At 36.5% G+C, this 10,638-nt stretch overlaps 1 pseudogene; it reads right to left on the reverse strand.

Annotated features, from left to right (window-relative positions):
* Positions 1-186: 186 nt before the first annotated feature.
* LOC116130077 lies at positions 187-7,814 on the reverse strand (annotated as a pseudogene).
* Between the last annotated feature and the right edge of the window lie 2,824 nt (positions 7,815-10,638).

Raw genomic sequence — 10,638 nt, forward strand, 5'->3', positions numbered from 1 at the left:
ATTATTTTCTACCTATACAATGTATGTACCTCTATAATAGATACCAATAAATTGAAATATCAAATTATTCAAACAAATGTGGTGTCAAAACTAATTTCATAAGCAACCCATACAACGTGCGGACCTTCTACCTAGTTAGGTACTATATATCTATCTATCAACAGAAGACAATGAACATAAGCTCAATTAATTAATTGGGAGCGTCCATCCCAATTTATCCTCAATAACACCAGTCTGAATCCCTGTAAGCGTTGCATGAAGTTTATGTGTCACTGTTTCATTTCCACTTTTGTACTCAACCCTGCATTGAAATTATTTTATAGTTAAAAGAGGACGAAGGAAGAAGGAAATTAAACAACATAAATATGCATTTATTTATTTATTTATTTTACCTTGTATCTTTATACGTTATACCGGCAACAGGAGTCACAACCATTGCGGTTCCGGTGCAAAATACTTCATCCGCCTTCAACAAATCCTCCACTAGAACATTGCGTTCCTCCACCTGAACATTGTACTTATTTATTAAGACATTACCTCAATTCGCCCTTTTATTGCGATTAATAGAATTAACGAAAATTAATTAGCTACCTGGTAACCCATATCAGAAGCAAGTTTCATGATGCTTTTTCGGGTGATACTAGGCAGTATAGTTCCATGCGTTGCTGGAGTTGAAATTACATTGTCCTGCAAAAGAGAGATTATTTAATATTGGAAAAAATAGAGGACTTCCGATATTAATGAAGCGAAACATTTGTGTAGAAAGGCCTTTAGTTCTTACCTTGAGAATGAAAATGTTACATGAAGAAACCTCCTCAATGTACTTTCCAGTTACTGCATCTAAGAATAAGACGTCAGTGAAACCTTTGGCCTTAACTTCCGCTACGGTTTCATAAACCTGCAAAAAGCAATGAAAATTTAAAAACAATTCGATATAGCATCACGGCATGTAATGAAGCTCAATTTTATGCTCAACCCTGAGTAGTTTGTGATACTCTTAAGTCTTAATGCCTCCAGTTCCACCAGGTCCAGCACGATGGAGGTCTCTTTCGATCAATAAGTTCAGGGATTCTCTACCCTGTAATATATATATCAGTGGCATTATTGTTAATAATATTGCATCAAACAAAAGAGAATTAATTAAATGACTTGTTATGCAATCAACCAAGAAACAATCACAAACAATCAAGAAACAAGAAAACGCACAAACAATCAACACTGGATTTTTACCGTGGTTCACTTGCCCTATTTGAGTAAGCTACATCCACGTTGAACTCCGAAAAAGGGAGTTCGCTACACTATGATTATTGAACAATCACTTATAGTCACGATTACAAGAATACGCCCAAAACCCTAGATCAAACACCTCTGATCCAAACCCGTAATCTGCCCTAGGAATACTCTAACCTGGAAATTCCTATAACAAGATCACAAAAGTTCTTCCCTTGACTGCTTAACCCAAATCACTCAAGATACCCACATATTACAACTGAAACAGACCCAGAAAATTAAGAACCCTAACAGATATGAAAAAGCAGCTCTCTCTCTTTCGTTTTTGATCTACTGTTTGTGTGAAGACTTAATCCTTTTATAGTGTTGACTGGAGGCTTGATTTTAGCCGTTAGATTTTTCTCTGAATTAGCGGTCAGGATCATCTTAGAGCTGTCTCAAAACTACATTGTTCCACTAATACTCAGTACAATGCCATTTCAACATTCACTCATAACAATCTCCACCTTGAATGCTGAGAATTCACAGTGCAGCAAACCCAACCAGTTCCCTCATAGTTCTGATCTTCACAGGTTATCTCACATGCAACAGGTTCAAGCAGTGCTTGAACTTTGCAGGTGAGACAACCTTGGTTCCCATGTCAGTTGGATTATCTTCAGTGGATACTTTTCTGAGATCAATTACCCCTTGTGTTACTAAGTCCCTGACGAAGTGGAAGCGAACATCCACATGCTTGGTTCGCTCATGGTATACTGGATTCTTGCTAAGATGAATTGCACTCTGACTATCTGAGAATACAATAACCTTGCCATCAGTCAGCTTTGCTTCGGCTAACAAACCTTGCAGCCACACAGCTTCCTTAAACACATCAGCAATAGCAATGTACTCTGCTTCAGTTGCTGAGAGAGCAACAATAGGCTGAAGCTGTGACTTCCAGCTAATGCAATTTCCTCCAAGGGTAAAGTAATATGAAGTGGTGGATTTCTTGGTGTCTTTGTCACCTGCAAAGTCAGAGTCTACAAAACCCACCAAGTCAAGTGTATTATGCCTTTTACAGAAATTTAAACTAACATTCAGGGTACCATTAAGATACCTTAACATCCCCTTTAAGGCAGTCCAGTGCTCACTGCCTGGATTTGCCATAAATCTGCTCAGTAAGGAAATGGAATAAGATAGGTCTGGTCTGGTACTGATCATCCCATACATCACAAATCCAACAACATTTGCATAGGGAACAAATTCCATTTTGATTAAATCAGATTCAGTTTTAGGGCATTGGCTTTTGTTTAACACAACATGGTTTGTAAGAGGCATATATACTGGTTTTGAATCAGCCATACCAAACTTAGACACTAATTTTTCTAAGTATGATTTCTGGCTAATGATTAGTTCATGTTTACTCCTGTTCCTGTTAATGTCCATTCCTAGGATTCTTTTTGCATTTCCTAGATCCTTCATGTCAAATTCTAACCTAAGCTGTCCCTTTAACTCATGAATTTTAGTCTTAGACTCATTCACCAGCAACATATCATCCCCATACAATAAGAGATACACAGGCAGATTATGATTCAAATGAAAATAGAAACAACTGTCATATCTACTCCTAGTGTACCCTATGTTTACAATGAAATTGTCAAACCTCTTATACCACTGTCTTGGGGACTGTTTCAGTCCAAGAAGGCAGTGGTAACATCCATCTGTTCTAGCTCTAGGTTATAATGGGCAACAATAGAGAGCATTAACCTAATGATTTTATACTTGACTACAGGGGAAAAGACTTCATTGAAGTCTATTCCCTCCCGTTGGGTGTAACCCTTAGCTACTAGCCTAGCCTAGCCTTGTACCTAAGAGGATAAGTAGCTAAAATTCCCTCTTTAATCTTATACAACCATCTACATTTTATTAGTTTCTGGTCCTTGGGTTTGGGAACCAAGGACCAAGTTCTGTTTACCTCAAGAGACCTCATTTTCTCTTCCATTGCTTGCCTCCATTTTTCCCTTTCCTTGGAGTTCATTGCTTCTTCATATGAATTTGGTTCTGTTCTTTAAATCCATGTTCCTGCAAGCAAAGTAGTATATATCAGTTCAACATAAGAAAATCTGGTAGGGGGTCTTATCTCCCTTTTTGTTCTATCTCTGGCAAGTTGATAATGTTCTAGTTAGGCATGTTGAGGCTTTGGGGCATCTGCTCCAGCTTCTTCACTATCAGGTCTAGGATCCTCTGGTCCTGGTTAGTTTTCTAGTGCTTGTTCTTCATCAGGTTGAGGTGGTTCAGCTTGCTAACCCATAGGCTCCACCTCAATAGTTGTAATCTCAGATGGATCCTTTGTAAGTTTAGATGGGATGTGGTTAACAGTGTTCTGTCCAGTGGTTTTACAAAGGAACACCCCTTCATTAAAGACTACATCCCTAGAAATAATGATTTTTACCCCTGGTGAATCTCTGTCCCAGAGTCTGTACCCCTTGGTACCATCTTGATATCTTAGGAAGACACACTTGGTGGACCTAGGCTTTAACTTTCCCCCCAAAGTATGTGCATAGGCAGCACACCTAAAAATTCTCAAATGACTTAAACCAAGCTTTCTCTCATACCACACTTCTTCAAGACAGTTAAAGTTTATGGCAGTAGAGGGGCTCCTATTTATCAGATAGGCTGCAGTGGACAAGGCCTCTTCCCAGAAGGTATTAGGTAAACTTGAAGTGAACAGCAATCATCTAACTTTTTCCAGGAGGGTCCCATTCATCCTCTCAGCTACTCTACTCTGCTGAGGGGTTCTTCTCACTATTTTATGTCTTAGGATTCCTTGCTTACTACAAAACTTATCAAATTCAGTGTTATAGTACTCTAATCCATTGTCAGTCCTTAGAGTTTTTACCTTTCTGTCTAGTTGGTTCTCCACTAGGGCTTTCCACTCTTGAAATTTAGACAGTGCCTGGTCCTTTGTTCTAAGGGTGTATATCCACACTTTCCTGCTAAAATCATCTACAATGGACATAAAGTAACTACTGCCCCCATGAGACCTCAGTCTTTTAGGCCCCCATAAGTCTGAATGTATGTAGTCTAAGCATCATTTGGCCAGGTGTATGCCCTTTTGGAAACTGACTCTGTGCTGTTTTCTTAAAATGCAGTTCTCACAGAACTCTAGGGTTGATACAGTATCCTTTCCTAACATGCCCTGGTTACTTAGGATATCTAATCCCCTCTGGCTCATATGTCCCATCCTAAGGTGCCATCTTTCAGTTACTAACATATTTGAGGCGACTAAGGCTGAACTTAGACAATCAGAATAATATTCTTCACATAGGATGTATAACCCATTCCTTTTTTCTCCTTTCAGGATAAGATTCTGGTTTCTATACACATTCAGCCACCCTTTTTCGGCTCTGTAATAGCACCCTTCCTCATCTAGTGTTCTAAGGATATGAGGTTCCTTTTGAGTTCTAGAATGAACCTAACATGGGTAAGTTTTATAAGCTTCCCACTACAAAGTCTAAGGGTTATGCTACCTTTACCTTTAACCCTATAGGCATTGTTATTCCCCATGAAAACAGTTTCCTTATCATATTCCTCAAAGTCTTGAAACTAGTCCCTATTGGGGCTCATGTGGAATGAGCACCCATAATCTAACACCCACTCTTTTGTATTGTCAGAAACAGAGATAGTAAGCACCTCTATTTCTTCAACTAAGTGTTTGGATCAGGCTAGGTTACTCTTTGTGTTTCCCTGCTTTTGTTTCTTAAGCCATTCAAAGCAATTCTTCTTCAGGTGACCAGTTTTATTACAGAAGAAACATTTTCTAGACTCTGCCTTATGTTTATTGTTCCATTTACCCCATTTCTTGTTTTTGGACCCCTGGCTAGGTTGACTTCCTTTACCAGATTTAAAGATGTCTGGTTTTCCCCTAACTAACAGGTTACTCCCATTTCGTTTTTGGACCTTTAACTCAAGTTCTCTAGCCTTAAGACTAGCCATAATCAATTCAACACTAGGGATATTACTGGAGTACTAAAGTGCATTCTTAACCACAAGATAATCCTCAGTAATGGAGATTAGTAGTATCATGGCTAGACTAGTTTCTCCTAATTCCTGATCTGTGCCCTTTAAAATTAAGGTCATTTTAAGGAATTCATCTAGGTTCTCCTCTATTGTCTTGTTACTGTCCATTTTATATGAAAACAAGGCACCCTTAAGAAATGCTAAATTTGGTGCAGATTGAAGAGCATACAAAGTTTCGAGTTTACCCCATAACCTTAGAGGAGTTTCGATGCCATCAACCTTTCTCAGACCGCTGTCTGAGAGGTTCATCACGATCAGATTGGAAGTTGCTTCGTCAATCTCCTCCTTCTCCTTCAATTTCTCCTTGGACCATTTCTTTGGATCGTTCTCCAGTGCAAGACCAACTTTATTGTGTGAAAGCAAAGCTTTCATTTTCTTCTTCCAGCTCCCGAAATCGATCTTCCCATCGTATTGGGAGATCTCCATACGGGTAGTGCTTATTGTACTGTAACGGCAGGGTAGGACAGTCTAAGGTGTAAGTGGCATTGTTAGACCAGAGGTCGCCAAGTACTACCAGACAGTTTTTAAGGCGGTTACTAGTTTCCAACCGATATACCCTTAAACTTGATAGATAAAACGAAAAAGGACAGTACTGGTACAGCCCCTAGGCAATAACCAAGATTTCTCTCCCTGACTCGTGTTTGTGATCTAATCTCATGAATTAACCCCAAGACTCAGCAAGATTCAAAGTCCTAAAGCTTTAAGAACCTTTAGATTGAAAAACCCCTAAAATCTGACAAACCCTAATTTTTTCAAACAAACCCTAATTTTCGAATTCGTCAAAAAAATTAATCAATTTCTAAATCTAGATACACCCTAGAACATTGGCTCTGATACCACTGTTGTGCAATCAACCAAGAAACAATCACAAACAATCAAGAAACAAGAAAACACACAAACAATCAACACTAGATTTTTACCATGGTTCACTTACCCTATTTGAGCAAGCTACATCCATGTTGAACTCCGGAAAAGGGAGTTCGCTGCACTATAATTATTGAACAATCACGTACAGTCACGATTACAAGAGTACGCCCAAAACCCTAGATCAAACACCTCTGATTCAAACCCGTAATCTGCCCTAGGAATACTCTAACCAGGAAATTCCTATAACAAGAACACAAAAGTTCTCCCCTTGATTGATTAACCCAAATCACTCAAGATACACACAGATTACAACTGAAACAGACCCAGAAAATTAAGAACCCTAACAGATATGAAAAAGTGGCTCTCTCTCTTTCATTTTTGATCTACTGTTTGTGTGAAGACTTAATCCTTTTATAGTGTTGACTGGAGGCTTGATTTCAGCCGTTAGATTTTTTGAATCAGCGGTTAGGATCATCTTGGAGCTGTCTCAAAACAACACCGTTCCACTAAAACTCAGTACGACACCGTTTCAGCATTCACTCACAACATGACTCAAGTAATTAGTGTACCTTATAAAAGTTGCCAATTGGAGATGCGAATATGAGGAAAGTGTATTCAGGAGCAGGACCAATTCCGAGAACCGACCCACTTCCCATGAGCAGAGGCCTAACATATAGTGAGCCTTCCCATGACGAGGCACCTGTGTGTTCATCAATTTAAAACAATACATTAACAAATAAGCATACATTAAGTGCAAATGCACTGGTGTCCTAAGATCTTTAAAAGTTCCGGAAAACTTAGATCATTCAAACAAAGAGAGAAAGAGGAATATTACCCAATGCTTGTTGGCTAGGACAACTTGCTTTATAGCTTCTACTATTAGAAGTTGAATTTGTCCTACATCGCCCCAATAGTGGGCTGTTATGGTGTATATAAGTGATTGAGCTCCCTCCTCCCTTGAGCTAGCTTTTGGGAGTGAGTTCTACCCAAACCCACTTTATGATGGTATCGGAGCTATGTTTGTTTCTCTCGCCTCTTTGATTGGGGCGATGATGGATTTGGATCCCGGCCTTGCACGCCGAGCGTGAGGGAAGGTGTTAGAAGTTGAATTTGTCCCACATCGCCTCAATGTTAGAAGTTGAATTTGTCCCACATCGCCTCAATAGTGGGCTGTTATGGTGTATATAAGTGATTAGACTCACTCCTCTCTTGAGCTAGCTTTTGGGAGTGACTTCTACCCAAACCCACTTTATCTACAAATTGCTCAATTGCTGGTGATGGCATCGTCAATCTCCTTGAGCCGGCTTGCATCCGCAGAGCATTTTGTTCTGGCCGAAAGAGCTGAATTCTACCATCTGGTTTTCTATAGGCCTTTAGACCTTCAAACAAACCCTAAGGATACCACCATTAGAGAAGCAATGTGTCACTGAATTAATGCTAAGTCCAACAAATTATCATTATGGTTGCTTTTAAATTAAATTGGTGTCTACCTGTCTATAATTGAGGACTCCAGCAGAGGGGCTGATTTCTATGTTTCCATAGTTGGTAAGATGTCCTCGTGAAAAGTTTTCTTTCATTGAGCATTTCATTATATACATGTAATCAGTTGTAGTTGAACCGAATCCAAGATTATCCCAGTCGACGTCTGCATAATTTTCTTCCCAGCTGTAAATGCTCTCTACATTTCAAAAATTAGCAAACAATTGAATCTGTGGTTGAATTAATGAAGAACAAATATTTACTTTCTTTAAATTTATGTAAAATATAAAACACATTCTCCTGCCATATATATAAAGATTTACTTTTAATTTGCTCAATGTGTACCTGTTGTCAGTGCTACCACTTTGGGTTCCAATAAAGGGAGGAGCCATTACCGTTGTATGAGACCGCAATCAAGAAAACAGTCATTTGTGAGAGTCCTTGAACTTGAATTATATCTTTAGCAACGAGATTAGCTATAATCCTAACTCATATTATTGCAAATCATAGTTATATAAAGGAACTAAACATATAAACAAGACAAATGTGATACCTTTTACTTCGGGAAGCGAAGTAGAAAGCCTACAAGGTTGGTACAATGAGTTCTGAGAGGATACAGTCTCTTATAGGCTGAAAAAGAGAATAAAACTAAGCAATTTAAAAAACTTGTTAAATTTAGCAATTAAAGAATTTTTTCAGTTCAATCGAAACTTGCAAACAATAGTAATAGCCTTGAGTTTCAAAGAATTTCCGCAATTAATAGAAGGTAAATATGGAAGTGAGTTCACAAAATAAAAAGTCCCATCACTGGTGCTTATTTTTTTTTATTGCCCTTTCCCCTTTCGTGAACAAGAAATTACAGATGGTTATAACATATTTGGCCTATTTTAAATGTTTGTTTGCTGTCATGCCAGTTTCTCCATCTATGTTTCTCCAAAGTCGAACAAAATAATACTTAACAATCAAAATAGTTTTGCCTATGCCGCAATAATACTAAACCAACTGTAATTTCTGAAAAGTTAAGGGTGGTTTCTGAAATTAACTCATATTGGGATCCTTATTTTATTGGGCCTCTGGCGCAATCAGTTAAATTTGACTTCTGGCTCAGATTAAAAAAAAAATCTTTGTTTTTTAGATTGGCCCTCAACATGTATGGACTGGGCTAAGTGGGCTGGTCTTTGTGACTATGGGCTTAGTCATTGTAAATATAAAGCAATAAAATGATAAAAAATAAAAAAACTTCAAAACTTCAGTTTTCATAAAATGTAAACTCATAGCCACATTTCGAAAGTCTTTAGCACAAAAATATTTGTGATTTTAAATATTTAAAAGGTTACCAATATCATCGAAAACTAGTATTATGGTTCATGCTGAGTGTCGAGGCCATCATCATAATAAAAGGTGTCGACGAAAGATAACTTATGCATTGGTGCCAATACTAGTAGTAGAAAAGACCTTTTTTTTTTGTCACGAAGAGTGAAGAAAGATGCAAATAACGCATCTATCTACGCTCCTAATGACAGAATGCTTTCTTTTAATCAACGTCGATAGAGGTATTTAGGTCCAAACTATCAATTAAGGATTTAAGGGTATTTAAGTTTTATTTTTTAAATTAACTTCAATGGCAAATGACTATTTTTGTAACTTTTGTTCCTATTTTATAAATCTTAAAAAACTTGTAACTAAATAAATTATTTAATTCAAATCGGTTGATTGTTAATTGATGCTAATCATATGGGCAATAAAGTAAATAAATATAAAATAATCTGTATTTCTAATTATTATTCATTTTTTTCCACATAAAATGCTGAAGAATTTTTTTTTTTTTAATTTAATTTCAGATGATGATTATAATAATATTTTAGGTTATTGTGTATTTATAATTTATTTAATTTTGTGTGTACTGCCCATCTGAGATTTGAGATTAAATAATGAAACAAATACATGTTCTGGAGAGACAATGTCTAACCAGATTTCATGGTTGACACATAACACATTTTAGAACTCATTTTGAGGTTGTAGAATTGTTCCATCTTAATACATTGGATTGACAACAAAAGATTTGTAATTTAATGAGCTCAATCAAATTGCTCTATCTTAACACGTCTTGACATGTTGAGTTTGTATTTATTACTCAATCTATAATTAATAATTAATAAAAAAAAATTTGGATCTATATTAGTAATTAATAATAATAATATATGTGCATTTTATTGACATTTCAGAGCGGTAACCATTTTTACATGTTAGATGTGCATTAATAACAAGTATACAAGTGTATTAGATTGCTATTACTAATTGTGGTTTAATGACATCTGTCTAGGATCGTTATTAATAATTATATAGGTGTATTGTATTGACATTGCAAACCTTGCTTTATATTCAATTCGTATTTAATTGCGTTGACATTCGAAAGTTCTAAATAAAAGGTTATAAAAGGGGCGTATGTTCAGTTATGGATTATCACAATATGTTAGTTGATGTCAACAATACGTCTGGTCTTTTGTTAATTATTTATAGGTCATGTTAGTTTGTGTCAATAATATGTCTGTTCTTCATGATTTTATTAATTGATGATTTTTTATTTATTTATGTTTTTGTTGCTATTTACAGGTCAAAGATTCATGGATTGACATAGAATAAAGGTAGGATATCCGATTGACATTGTCAAATGAGTTGTTATTTTGATTCGTTCTTCTGAACTGTAATTATGTCTTCTAACTATTTTAATGCAAAACTGTAAGTATATTTCCTAACTATTTTAACGGTTATTGTTTGATTGAACGATTGTTTTTGTTCGGTCAATCCATTTGAATGATTGATTGTGTTAGTCCTGCCAAACGATAAGTGTGTTCCTTAACAATTTTAATATGAAGATTAATTAACTTTTGTTGATTTCATTTTCAGGTACCAGTTTTTATATGAATGAATAATTGTTCCTTAACAATCTTAACATGAAGGTCGATTAAATTTTGTTATGTTTGTTTTCAAGGAAATGCTTATGCA

Source organism: Pistacia vera, unplaced genomic scaffold, assembly GCF_008641045.1.
Source record: "Pistacia vera cultivar Batoury unplaced genomic scaffold, PisVer_v2 Contig217, whole genome shotgun sequence".
Classification (NCBI taxonomy): domain Eukaryota; kingdom Viridiplantae; phylum Streptophyta; class Magnoliopsida; order Sapindales; family Anacardiaceae; genus Pistacia; species Pistacia vera.